At 39.1% G+C, this 14,750-nt stretch overlaps 1 long non-coding RNA gene across 1 annotated transcript; it reads right to left on the reverse strand.

Moving 5' to 3' along the window:
• Positions 1–669: 669 nt before the first annotated feature.
• On the reverse strand, positions 670–4,264 carry LOC148407663 (uncharacterized). Its single transcript, XR_015868680.1, has 2 exons — positions 3,924–4,264; positions 670–3,513 (listed from the first exon to the last, which is right to left on the reverse strand). It is a non-coding gene; the product is annotated as an uncharacterized LOC148407663 (long non-coding RNA).
• Between the last annotated feature and the right edge of the window lie 10,486 nt (positions 4,265–14,750).

The raw sequence follows: 14,750 nt of genomic DNA on the forward strand, positions 1-14,750 counted from the left end.
ACTAGAAGAATCATAGTAATTTCTCACCTATCAAATTATGGTTTATTGTTCAGCACAGCAACCCCGGGCTACACACACAGCTCTCTGCACTGACAGTTATGAAACATTAGATTTCCTCTGTCATACTCCAGGCCTGAGACAAAGCTGGAGAAGGCAAACAGAAAGAGGGAATCTTGGCACTTATCGCAACATGATCTATGTTAAAAGGAGCATTGAAAATAGCCCTTGTTGCTATTTCGGGAGGTTGCTAATAGCATTAAGTTTCACCAACTGCCGTTATGAACTACTGTACAAGCTTGTTTGTTATTGCCATGGTAATGACTTTTCTACCAAATTCAATTTGTAAGCAGGAAATTGTGTTTGATGCTGCTCTAATGAGTCTGCTGTAAATTAGCCACTGTTCTAGCGTGGATGACTAAAAGGCCTTTAAAGAACCTTTGGCCTGTGTTGAGAGTAATCTAATACTGCATGCCACTGATGACTCACTGATCTTAACTAAAAACTACTGCCTTGAATTGACTGAAGTATTATCATAGCTGCCTCGAGCCCCATGCACTTTTGGCTTCTTTTGACTTAAACCTGTTGGTTTGTTTAGATATGGCATAACACATAAACATTTGTCAAAAACATATCCTCTAGTATTCAAGATAATTCAGGCATACATCACAGTTCAACAGTCAAGCATTTTATTACATGACACATTTCGTGACGTGACAAAGCGATAACAAAACTTGATCATATGCACAGTCCATTGCCATTCAATAGGGAAGCGGCATCAAATATTCTGCTATTACAAAGTACAAAGATATAACACTTTAACAGCATGTTCATTGTTTAGACGTTTGCAGTAACCCCGGTCAACCGAAATTGAAAGTAATTATCATTGTAAAGAAGGGTTAGAAACAACAAACAAAAAACAAACAAACAAAAGCATTCCAACTAAGTTTTGGGAGTTTGTGGGATTTCACAGTTTTTTAACAAGTTAAACTTTCTATCAGGCAAATCATTATTTTGTTTCTCTCTCAGTTTAAAAAAAAAAAAAACAACCTCATAGTAGCAGTATTATATTACCATAAAGCTGTCCTAATAAGAATTTTGGCAACAAGCTACAAAAGTTAGCAAAGTCTGTAATTGAAAAAATAAATAGATGACGCCTATGGTGTCTTTCAGCTCTGATTACTTCACAAAAAGCTGAAGACCAGATAAATATCTACAGTATTTTCAGACTATAAAGTACACTGTATTATAAGACGCAGCCCCAATGATCACGGCCATTTTTAGACTTTTCAGTTTTCAAGGCACATTGGTTCAGAAAGTGCACCAGATTATACTGCATAATAGCTCTTTATTGGGTACAGTGGCCACTGTCTGCTGATAGTCTAAACAGGCAAAATGGCCGAACGTGTCTATAACAGCCATGGCTTAAATTCTAACGTACCCTTTAATTTCTCTAAAATCCTGAAAAATGTTGCTTGTTTAGGACTTAAAAATAGAAAAGTGTGTGCCTACTAGGCTGTTTTAGCCTGTTTAGACGATTGGCCAAAAGCGGCCACTGTGCCCAGTGAACAATTAAAGAGAAAAAACAACAATACAGCATACGAATCAAACTTTATTGAGCTTCAATACGCCATCCATAGATGTAGAGTTGATTTTTGAGAAATTAAAGGATTTAAAATGTGCCTTACGTCTGAAAATAAGACAGTACTGTATATAGCTTTTATTACTACGTATCAACTTCACTGATTGACTAACACAAATCCCTACTTCCTTAGAGCATGATGGCCATCTCAATATAAGATCCAGAAACCAAATATGGTTAATTGTCCAATTTTGAAGTCTAATGCAAAGTATCAATGACGTGCCAAAGAAGCGTAGATACAAACATCACAGCATTCATTAAAAAATAACCTGTTTTTGGCGTTTCTACTTCTGATTACTGGTGGCCTCTGGGTGCGGTACCCCTTCTGTTTAGACACTGGGTGTTTCGTGTCACCACCTGTGCTGCACCCCCTTTAACCTCATATCTCCATCTAACTCCCGCTGTGTTTCACCAACCAAAGTCACTCCCTCCCCTTCCTCAGGCAACACGTGCCCCCTCTTAGTGCCAACATGCCCTCGTCCTTGGTCTACCCTGCCTTTCATCCCCCCTCCACTCGTTTTTCCCACGCCCGCCTTTTTGTCATCACGCAGTGGGAGTGGTAACACGGCACGTGCTGCTTTTTAGTGCCAACAGGATCTCCCGTGGCCCGACTGCCCCCCTCGCCATCGCAACCATATTCCTGTACTTACTCCCCCAATCATGTTTTACCCCACCTCCCTTCCTCTCTTTCACACAGTGTTCCCCTCATTGCTATGTAAGAGGGGATGCCAGACTGCTTTGCATATGGCTGTTTAGTCCTTTGTGGCAGGCGGGGCGGCATGCGAATATGCAAAACAGTGATGGGAGGCATTTTGTACTGTGATGAGGAAGGGAAGAGGGCGGCACGGTGGGAAAAAAAAATAATAGTGGCGTATGTTTGTGTGGCTGTCTGTTCGTTTGCGGTTTCCGATGGAATCGTTGCGGCGGTGGTTGGTACAAGAAGGAATGCGATGGAATAGCGTCCTCGGCAGCCATTATTTCAACGTGGAGGGATACTTATCGCTTTTGGCCTCCTATCCTGTTTGAGGGACAAAGCTTTGGTGGTTTTGTGTTTTTTTTTTTTTCTTCCTCGTAGTCATCGTTATTGTAATTCCACGGCGTTCTGTCGACAAATCAGCAGAACATTAAGAAGAAAAGGACAGGGACGTTCTTTTTACTTCCCCCTCCTCATTGTCCATATTCTGTCCTACTTATCTGTGGCAGAGAGCCAATGGTTCATTGTAATTGGCCGTTGTCATCATGCAGATGACATGCAGTCAGCGCCGAATATCATTAGCGTCTTTGCATACCTCCGCTCTTTTGTCTTTTTCCCGTCCTTTCCTCGCGTTTCTTTATTCCGAGGCTCATTTTGCAGGGCGATATTCCAAAAGGTAATAATCATCCATGAAGCAGTGCATCAATATGCGGAGGAAGGCATAACGGATAATGGGGAAAGAAGGCGCATGTCTGATTGCCGTTTTTTTTTTTTTAACTCATTACCTCCAAAGCGAATGTAGAAAAATCTCCCAGGTGCGAGGAAGAAATGACTGGACTTGTGTGATTACACTTGTACTGTCCTTACATCGGGATCCATTGTATATCGCTGCTCTCCATCCCTTGTTTGCATATATCAGTCTTTCCATGGGGAGAATAATTGCACTTAATTCTTCTCTGCAGCGCTTGCCTTCTGATTTTCCGGAAAAAAAGAAAAAAACCCAGACGTTTAATTTGCATACTCCGCATACTGATGAGGCGTGAGATGCAGACTGCCTAATTACCAAGTCCTTCAGTCACTCTCTCTCTCCTCCTGGAGTGCTTGCTTTTAACCCTTGCTCGCCCATGTGCCATCACATCTTCTTCAGAAGAAACCCTTGTCACATACGCCGTTAATTCATCTGGATGGGGACGAAAAGAAAAAAAAGCTTATCAACGCAATGACGATTTGGAATTTGGTTCATTCACCTTCGTTTACTCCCCCTCGTCTGTGTTTATTGGCTAATTTGCGGCTCCTCTCGCTCGCGGCGCTCCTTAAGCAACCCGCTTTGTCTTTGAAATTTACAAAATCGTACAAGAAATCAATACTTAATTGATTATTCGCTTTCCTGCAGCATCCAGCAAGCGGTGACTGCACGTTCATGCTAAATCCAAATAAGTACATGTGTGAGTCTCTGCTAGATCCGGTGGCATTCCCGGTGCTTTCGAGGAAGCGGGCTGATGAAGTGGCAGGGAGCTCTGAGTGAAGCAGTGCAGCATCTTACGTGTAAGTGTGTGGGTGTGTGTGTGTGTGTGTGTGTGTGAGACGTACCAAGGTCCTCTCAACCGTACCAAAAGCCAAAGAACTTCCAAAACTTGAAGGGGGCTGACTTCTGAGTCCTCTTGCTCAAAAGAGGAACAGCCATCCAGGGAGTATCAACAACAACAAGTCTGTGGGCACAGGAAGTATTGCAGGCTCCTGACAGGATGTAGAATCGCGTATCCTTATATCTCTTCACCACCCATTTGTTTTCTACCCCAACTCTGACAAGGGAGCGGGGCAACATGCCACCTGGACTCTTTGGAGGACTGTATGGCACAGTGGGCGTGGAAAGAAGAGCATGAGGAGGAGGACCAGAAGGAGGAAGAGAAAGAGGGGGGGTAAAGGGTGCCTGGTGCCCCGACTCAGATATGCCATAAGGATGGCAGACACTTAATGATAGCAACTGTAGTGCAGATTGGTTTAAAGTGAGGGGAGGAGGAGGAGAGCAGATGGTAAAGCTGGCCCGGTGCCAAGCTTAGGAAAACATGACTGCACATGGGAGGAAAGACCCCCCCCCCCCCCCCCCCCCCTCCCCCTGCTTTACCCAACACACTTGTTGCTGTGTTTACTCATGTGGAAGAACGACATAGCTGCAAAAGTAAATTTTGCTTCTAAGTATTTTCTTTAAAAATCATTGAATGTGTCAATACCATGTACACATGCATTGAGTGAGAGGGCCTACAGCAAAACAAATGTCTGGCCTCAATTTGACCTCCCATCTATATCATGCTGCAAAAGGCCAAATATCGACTCCTGCATGGTTATGGTCTTGGCTGTTGAAAAATTTATGTTTCAACCAACTTTAACCTTTGTTTTAACAGTGGAATATTGTTTTAGTCATATTTATAAATTATGAAAAAAGCTTCAGCTTTATGGTGTTTTGGGGCCCAGGACATGAATTTGTATGGACGTTTGTTAAAATTTACTACCTATCAATGCACATATATATATATATATATATATATATATATATATATATATATATATATATATATGTGTGTGTGTGTTGTATATATACACACATTTTGTAACAGCCAAACAGTTGATGTTAGAGCCAAGAGGAATTTTATCGATCATTTTATCAATCATACAAGAATGTTGGAGAAAACGTTTCGTTAGCCATGTTGTTTTAAAATGGCTGCCAAATGAATCATGTTTTCTTGATTTGTATGATTATAAGGACCTTAGAAGAAGAACATGGTCAGAAGCTCTGTTATGTGTAGATAAAGACAACTTATTTAATCATAGGCTATATGTGTGGTTGGCTAGTCTGACGGGGGACATGATTCAAACACCTATTTGAATAATAGCGATTATAGCCTTAAAATTGAGTCTGATAGAGGTAGAAAAAATCAAGACGATTTGTCTTGCAGATCAGGCTATGCATATCTGCATGCTAATTACATAGTGAGAAGAGGGAAGAGCGGAAAGCGCCCCCGTTGGCTCAATGCGCCAGACAGAGCAAGGGCGAGGGAGGGAAGACATTGCAGACATGAGCGAGAAACAAGGGGACGGGTGGCGCAACAAACGGACAAATAAACGATGGAATCCAACGGTGACGCAGATGAGACGAGCGATTAATTTGCCATCGGCCTTTCTTCGACGCCAATTAGCGCTCTCTGGAAACAAAGCGACAAATGGAGGCGGCAGAAAGGAGCTGAGAATGAGGACCGAGATTGGAGCATCACTGGATGGGGACATTTTAAAATTAAAATTATTGATTGATCTTAAGGTTGTTGGTGGGGGGAAGAGTCCAGATCGTTTTTGAGGATGTAATTAGCGCGGATTGGGACCACGGCTGGGACGATAATAAATGACATTGGAATTCATGACGCCGATTGTCCATTAATCTCCATCTCAGAAGAGGAGGATATTAAAACTTATACATGGAGAGACAACATCGATGTAGATGATGTCTGTGAATGTACAATGGTGGGCGGCTGCATTTGGATGTTTTTCAATAATTGCCACCACGGGAGAACCCTGTTGGCAATTATCTGCTGAATTCGCTGCTGATTTGAATAATGAACTGTTCGCCATACAACTTACATGTTGTGCTATGTCATGTATAATTATGTAATAGAATAAAGTCAACTAATGTATGGTAAAAATAAAAAAGTGGTTCTCTGATTTTTTTTTTTGCCCATGTGTTTGGTGTATTGTACAGGTTTTCAGAATCTAGCATACCTAACAGTGATTTACTTTTATTCAATGTCCATCCATATATAAACTAAAATAAAAAATATCTTGCTTTTTCAGCTGTTCGTTGTCAATTTTTAAATGCATCACAAAAATGAAAAGCCCTACCTGTTGGCGTCCTTTTCCCAATAGTTGTTGTGATGTCATCAACAGTGGCCTTGAGTCTGCCACATCAAAAACAAGCATGATACACAACCTAGCATGACTATGCCATGACTGTTGATTATGAAATCTTACTGTGTCACCTACTCAATAATACAAATTGCCTTTGTGTAGCCAGTGTGTGTGCATGCATATGTTTATGTATGTGTGGAGGTGACGTAAACATGCACGGAGTTAATGCATATGTTCCTGTAATGTCTCCATGTAGTCACTTTGCATGATTAGGAACTGTCCTTGAATTAGTTAGATGAAACTGCAACCCCCAACGCGCACAAACACAATTTCAATCCTACCGGCGGGTGAACACACATGTAAAAACATAAACACTAGGTGAAACGTTTCACCTATGTTAATTCATAGTTCATTATAGGCAGTATGCCACTGCTTGGAGTTGCATGCTTTGCAGCTTGCGCATGTGTGTGAGTGTGTGGTGGGTCAGAGTGATGTGTCATTAAGTTAATGGTCTTGTGGTGGGGTTAGCCATTAAATGAGGATATTAAGGCAGGGGACTGTTTTTTATATGCATGAAAGAGTGATGTGTGAGGTCACATTTGCTTGAAGTCATCACTCATTCACATGCACAAACGCACACGCACACGCACACACAATTCTACATATACATCAGCAGATGAAGAAAGGGGTCACGCAGTCCCGTCTCTTTATAAATCACACAACAAAACACAGGGAGCATCCTTTGTCAAAGCTCAGTTTTAATATTTAGAATATTATTGTTGTTAAACACTTTAAGGGAAGGTGAGCAAAAAGCAGGAATAACATGTGATCACTGCCGAAGATTGATCTGATTTATGATTCATGCCCACTGCCTAAGGTAACACACCTGAGGGGAGAGGTTATAAAAATGTTTTATCCATTTGATTAATCAAGCATCTGACAAACAACATGAAGTATAAGTGCTGCCAACGCACTTCTCACTCACAAATTGAACACAAAACTAAGAACGACAAACTGTGATAATGCTTTGTGAGATCAGACTTTTTATAATCAGAACTTTGCTGTCATTCTGCAGAAAAATACAGTATGCCCTTCAAGTGTATCTGATAACATGCCTTCACTTCTCAACATTTATCAAACTCATGCACTCATGGCCAATCACAGGCCAGTCCTTCTTCTAGATAATCTGATATATCCAAAGCCATTATTAAATCATGTTTCTGATATCCTTGGAACAAGAACACAATTTAAACAGTTAAAAAAAAAAAACAGATCTCAAGAAACACAAATGCACACTCAAAACAAGTTGGGATGTCCGGAAATCAGTGGTGACTCCTAAAAAATTGCAAATTGGCCATTAAATGCTAATTATGAATCAGAATTTTCAGAATAGTGACAATGAATCATATGTACTAGAGTCAGCATTTTTCATTGTGATGGATGGATGGGTGGTGAGGAAAGTTGTTTTGAATAAAAATTGAAAAAACTTCCTGTAGTTTTGGTGTGTCAGTGTACACAGCTATATGTTTCCAAAAAAGTGAATATGAGGTTTAGTAAAGCGTTTTGAACAACATGACGTAACTAACGTACTATGTAACTATAATGTTCGAATTACATTCTTTTGTTTTTAATGATTACATTTTCAGCAAGATACAATTATGTAACCGATGTAATTGATTTGAGGTTTGGTGGTTAAACAGTAAACGAACAACAATCACTGATTTGGGATAAGCAGTCCAAGGCACTAACCAGATTAGACACCAGATGCTTCTGATGATTACCAGAAACACCTACCTGTAGTCTGATGTCACCTTGCAACAACTGAGCAGGCATGCAGACAACACATCCTGCAGGCAGGATTTGGGAGAATTGCAGTGTTGGTGAAGCCGAGAATGGCCACATGACTGCAGACCTGATTGCTGATTCTGAAAGTGGCACTGGACTCTAAGGTGGAGATTATTATGAATTTGGTCATTGGCAAAGAGCACACTACAGAGGAGGGGAAAACAAATATTAGGGCTCCTTCAGTGGCGAGGCCAGCATGAGCTATTTTCCATTTTAATGCATTTATGTGCGTATAAGCGAAAAAACGAGATGAGGTTTTTCTTTGTGTGCGTGTGTATGTGTGACCGTGCATGTGTGTGTGTTTGATTTAGCAAAGTCAGATTTACATTTCCCTTGCACTGCCTATGAAATGGTTTCAGACGTGGATGGCGTGACTGCAATAATATATAAGGTTTGCTTTCCAGCATTGAGACCAACTGACACAAGACACACACACACGCACACATATTACTTTGCTTAACACTGAACATGGGTAATGACTTGTGGTTGTACTCAAGTAAAAGTACTCTTTATTAAGAGATGAGTATGGGCACCCTTTGGGTTACATGGCAGCATTTCACAGGCTATGTGAGTCTTTAATAAGGAGTTTTGCAGGTATCCACGAATCTAACTTAATACTTGTTAATGCTGTGACGAGAACAGTCCAGTTCCTTTTCAAATTAAGAACAAATTAATTGGAACATGAACTCATTGCTAAATGGTGCTCTAGTGAATCCTTTGCATAATGGTGTATGCCTGTTTTTTTTAGGTTTTATAGCGATGTGCATTCCATCAGATGAGCCAGTAATAAATTTTATGTTACATAATCTAGAGTTTCTTAGTTAGATACGCCGAGTGATACCACAGCAAATGTAGTTCAAAAGTATGATAAATCAGACTGAAAGCTTAGCACACTTCTTTTTTATTAATTTATTTTGTTTCATTCAAAATCACATTGCACCAGTTAGGTTGTACTTAGCTGAAGAGGTATTTCACTGGGGGGTATATCACTAAAAAAAGAGTTACATGTAACTGATGTGAAAACTATTCTGACAATTCATTTAAAAAGTTACTCAAGTAAATGAATTAGAGCAAAGGTAGCACATTTTTACCCACCAGGACGAAATGATTGGGATTTAGCTTAAAGTCACTAAGAAAGGAAAACATCTTGCGTTGAAATTTTCCGACAGGAATCTCTTAAATTCCCCAGTGATTCAGATTTGCAAGCATCTAGTGTAACGCAATGATACAGAATCTACATGTACATTACAATGAGCACACAGGCATAATATGTGCATGAGCGACAGCTGAACATTTTAAGCGTAGCGTAGCTATCGATTCCATAGGATTGACTCCAAATGAAATGGTGTCGCCCTCAGAGACTTGTGTAAAACCTTGGACCCCTTTTACTGTAAGCCTATTGTTTAAATCTTAAACAAGATCTTGGCGTTACATTTAATTCAAAGACAAACGTAGATGTATTAACAGAACAGGCAAAACATGCCTCTAAATCATAGCACACTACTGTAGTAAGCCGCGGGTCACTTGTTGTATAGGAGGAATCCAGTATGTCAACATGGGAATTTAATTTTGCTGCAACTAAATAGGAAGGCAGCACCGGTGCATTCAAACACACACAAACATGCACATACATCTTGCCCAGGTCCCCAAAGCTAATTAAAGTGAAGGTAGGCAAGCCGAGATGTGATAACTCCGTGAATCATGTAGAATAGTTGTAATGGGTGACCTTTCTTTCAGTGCGTGTGCAGCGGGCAGAAATCTCATTTGAGAGTGAGCCAGTCCAATTTGCTGCAGTGAAGCAGGTGTCAAAGTCTCACACAGGCAGAAAAACATCCCTCGGTGCATTCTCTTTTGTTTGAGATCACATGACGATGAAAAATCCAAAGACCCACCCAAGTCCAATCAAAAGAGAGCTTGTATCGATGATGGTGGACTTTATCTCTTTGTCTCCGGTTAATTGAAAGAAACACAGTCTTTTCCATCCCCGTCTTTTGTGTACAGAAGAGATTATATTGGTGATCGGAGCAAACACGAGAATTATAAACACAGTCTATCTTCATTAGGCTTCAGGCCAGATATTACTGGGCCGGACAGCCTGGAATGTTTGGTCGTCCATTTAGCCAAAGGCGGGAGCAGAAGGGCTGCTGTGCAGGGCTCCAACACGCTTTGATCCTGTGCAAACGTGTGTGTGTGTGTGTGTGTGTGTGAGTGTGCGTGTCTGCAATGTAATTTCACAACCCAAGTACACCAGCTGGTCCACGTTAAACTTCCAAGGTAACCATGGCGCCCTGCGGCTGGTGGAGAGTGTGTGAGTGTGTATGTGCATGATAACATGTGGTATACGTTTGGATGCGCTATTCACCCTTCACCCCGACTCCCCAGCTCGCCCCCACCCCCCCACCTCCACCCCCATCTTCCTTGGCTTTGACTTTTAAGGAGTCTCGACACTCAGCTTTCACCTCCATCAGGTAAACAAGATATGGGTCAGTGATTAGGCAACATGTAAACATACGTTTGCCCATCGCTATGGAAGAATAAACGTATATCTTCCTGACCAATGAACACCTGGGGCTTTCATGTGTATCACTTTCATATGTCATTTTTTGTATCACATACTCTAGTGTAAATAGTTTTTCGGGTAGTTTGCCAGGAACAATGAATAGAGGTAGAAACAATGATAAGTACAGTATACACAAGATTGAAGTCAGGCAGCCATAATATACACAAAAATCAATTGCAATAACATGAGTGTCGTTTTCAACAGTATCAACGCTTGATATAGACACTGCAACATTATTTTGTACTCATTTGGAATTTATTGGGAAGTACAACATTGTAAAAACAGTCATTTGCATAACCTAAACTTACCCAAAATAAACTCTGTCTAGAAAGATGGGCACTGAAATAATAAACACATAAAAACTAGGGGTGGGATGAGAGACAAATTCTATGAGATGAAATGTCCAATGAGATTCAGTGCATAAGAACGATTTTATAAAATGTTGCCCAACATAAATTAAAGTTTTCAAAATGTGTTCCTTTTACAGAGCCAACTGCAACAAAAATAATGATCTTGTGTACAAATATAAACATAAAAGAGAGCCAGGCTCATTTTTCAGCTATAGTTGATATATATTTTAATATTACATTGTTTAACAAAACACATGCAGCTCCTATTAGCTGCGGTGTAATTATTATTTTGTTTTATTTATTTTGTTTGGTAAAGAACAAATACTGTATTAACAGAAGATCAAAATAATGCATTTGTACTTATTTATGACCAATTTTCAGACTTTTTATTTTTTTTACAACCAACTTTTTTTTTGGGGTCAAATATTTACAGATATTTTAGATAACGACATGGATTTTGGTTGAGACGTAGTAATGTCAAAGCCTCAGAACACACATTTGAGTCAGCCTGGTTAGTTCAAAAGTGATCAGAACAACCAGCAACTGTCAAGCTGTCTTGTTCAAATGTTCCTCATTGTCTCGTGAGTTGGCTTGTATTTAATCTGTTTTTCATCTTTGTTGGTTCATTGCTTCTTTTTCTGTTGTTAGGTATTCAGTCATGGATTTTTGTCCTTTGAGATGAGTTTTTGTTTGCTACTTTGAATGTCAATTTTGTGGACGTTAATAACGTATTTTCATTCAAATATTATATTACTTTATATGTAATATAATATGTAATATGAACTATGCTTTATAATATTTTTGACATACCTTCTTCTACACCATATCATTCGACATTGTAGATTTAGAAAAAGTAAAAAGGCAGATGTCCTATTGCTTTTGGATGTGACTTTTTTGTACATCACAGCTTCGAGCCACATTCGAAAATATCTTTCAAACCTTAAAGGGACAGTGTGTAAGATTTAGTGCGTTTTTCATTAAAAAAAAAAAAAACTTAAATGATTGTAAATTTTAAAAACTTGCAAATTAATGTTTTCTTAATGACCAACATTATGTTTTAAATATAATCATAAGTCTAGCTATCATTAAATTATATTTCATGGGGGATGACCGTTCTCCGGAGGCGGCCATGTTTGTTATAGCTACGGACAATGGTAACAATGGTATGGACAATGTCTGTGATTAAAACAGTCTAAATCTTAAACACTATCCCTTTAAGTCTCGACAACTATGCAATACATGGCAACAAATAAGCATCTATAGCTACAGTATAACCCATTTTACCTTACCTTGGACACACAAAATGTATATGCTGCTTTCATGAAGAATAATTTCCGAGCAGGTCATATTATCTTCTGTCTGTGGGGTCTTGACGTCATTGAGGGCCACCAAAACAATCGCTATGGTAACACAGACGTGCACAGACCCACGCTTACGTACATTCCCATGTGTTGTGGTACGGCCAGTGAAACTATCAAAAAATGCAGTAATGCTGTGATGCTCCTAGTAATATATATATATATATATATATATATATATATATATATATATATATATATATATATATATATATATATATATATATATATATATATCGACTGTATACACAGTGACTGGTGTCACTGTGAGGGTACCGTGATTTTTCCGATGGGAACAATTCAAAAAGATTGGATAGACAAAGTATTGAATAATTTTCTTAATCCGCTTTGGAACTCTCATCGCAAGTTGTAAGATGAGGAGATGTTTTTTTTCCTGTCATGAATAAGATTTGACTGTGAAGTCAAGTTTTTACATGAGGACATTATGGAAGACACATGATGAGTTCTGGACAGAGATGACTAGAGAAGTATTCCTACAGAGAAAATGTCATTTGAATTTGAATCCTGTAGGCATTGTGGCATCCCTACAGGAAGTCCTATTTAAACCACACTGCACACCTGCATGATGGACTTTTAATCTATACATCAAGATCAACGTTCTACTTTAACTAATAGCTAAACCCCTGCCTCGCCTTTGATGACGATGAGGGAACAGTCAGTGATTTGATGTACCGTACAACACAAGTAGCACCTTTGCAGACTTTTTAATTTTTTTTGTTCACTGGTGACTGAGGTTCTTGTCAGTCAGATATTGTCAGTCTCTTTGCTCTTTGTTTTGTCAAATCCTTAGACTTGGCATGGTGCCTTTCAGTATTTAAGTTTGAGTTGCTAAGTAACTAAGCATGGGCATATGTTATATTCTGACAGTATGACAACCTTGAGCCAAAATTTTATATCACGGTATAAGGGTATTATAATGGCAGCTGTCTGTTTTTTTTTTTTTAATTTCTTTTTTTTCCCTGTTAAACACCAATCTATTTCATTTCTAAACAAAATATTGAATATTTGTTAAATTGAGACGTGCATACCATGTTTAATAATACAACAAAATAAATAAATAAACTACTATTTTTATTGTTTTTAAATTGTTCTTCGCAAGTCACAGTGCCCCGTCGCTAGTAAGCTTTTTTTTAAAGACAAATACATCCTCCTTTTCCGACATGTATGCCAAGAATGCAAAAAACCACCAACAACATAAAAAAAACAAACAAAAAAATCTGTAATTGATCTAACTATTTTCAAGGTGGCCTGTTGGGTCAACTCTGCAAGCACTAGGGATAGCATATCACCGAACTGTACCAGGCTTTCATGAATGTTCACTGTGAGGCACACCGGACTTTAAAAGAGTACTCTAAAACTCAAGGGCCGGGGGCCAGATCCAGCCCGCCACATCATTTTATGTGGTCCGCAAAATCACGATTTGACTTCAAGTTTATTGCTAAAATACCGAACTTGCAAGTTGTCTTCAAATGAACAACAATTTTTTTTGTTCCCAATCTGTCTTTTGATTCGTTTTTACCAGCTCCTGATTTCAAAGCTAAGTGTGTGATAAACACACTTAAAGTTTATTTTGGCCCTCTGACAGAAACTATAACTACAATGTGGCCCACGATAAAAATGAGTTTGACACTCCTGCTCTAAAATAATGGGATATATATTTTCAAATTATCTTTAAAAGTTGTAAGCTGTAACCCCTTACAATTATACAGAATGCAAGTTTGCTAGCATGCGCATAAATTTGTGATTCTGATCCAAAATAAGTACTTACATTTGCCTTTTTGACGTCACATTTTGAGAGCAAACTAGTAGTCAAGTCAAGTTTATATGAATAGCACTGAATCATCAAAGTCTCAAAGGGCTTCACAAGTGAAAAGAAATCATGCAGAGACTTCTTTCATCATAAGTACACAACAGCATCCCCTGAACAAATCCGAAAAGGGCACGTAGTGTATGCTCAGCATCATAACTTGATTTTGATTGGTAAAACTTCAACTAATCATATCCCAGAAGCAGGCAACATCATCATCAACATTTTGCATTATTTATTGATTAAGACACGCAAACATGTTGTGCCTTCCAGCATACTGCTTAGGTCTAAAGGGGTTACGACTTTATCCACCCGTCTCCCCCAAGCACACAAAGATGGTAAACAAATACAATTTAAAAAACAGTTTTGTATTTAATTATATTTAAAGAGGTGGCTTGTTGAGTCAACTCTACAAGCCGGCAATGATTTCTGCTATGTTTAAGCGCCACCTTTGTTCGATTAAGCAAAAAAGAAAAGTGTGCATTAAATAAGTTATTGAAAGTATTAGTGTTTAATGAAAGCTTGACTTTTTAACACTACAGTAAACTGTCAACCTGGTTACCAGCCCATGCCTACATGTTT

This window comes from Hippichthys cyanospilos, chromosome 19 (assembly GCF_059441005.1).
Source record: "Hippichthys cyanospilos isolate Australia breed blue-spotted pipefish chromosome 19, RoL_Hcya_1.0, whole genome shotgun sequence".
In the NCBI taxonomy this organism is placed as follows: Eukaryota; Metazoa; Chordata; class Actinopteri; order Syngnathiformes; family Syngnathidae; genus Hippichthys; species Hippichthys cyanospilos.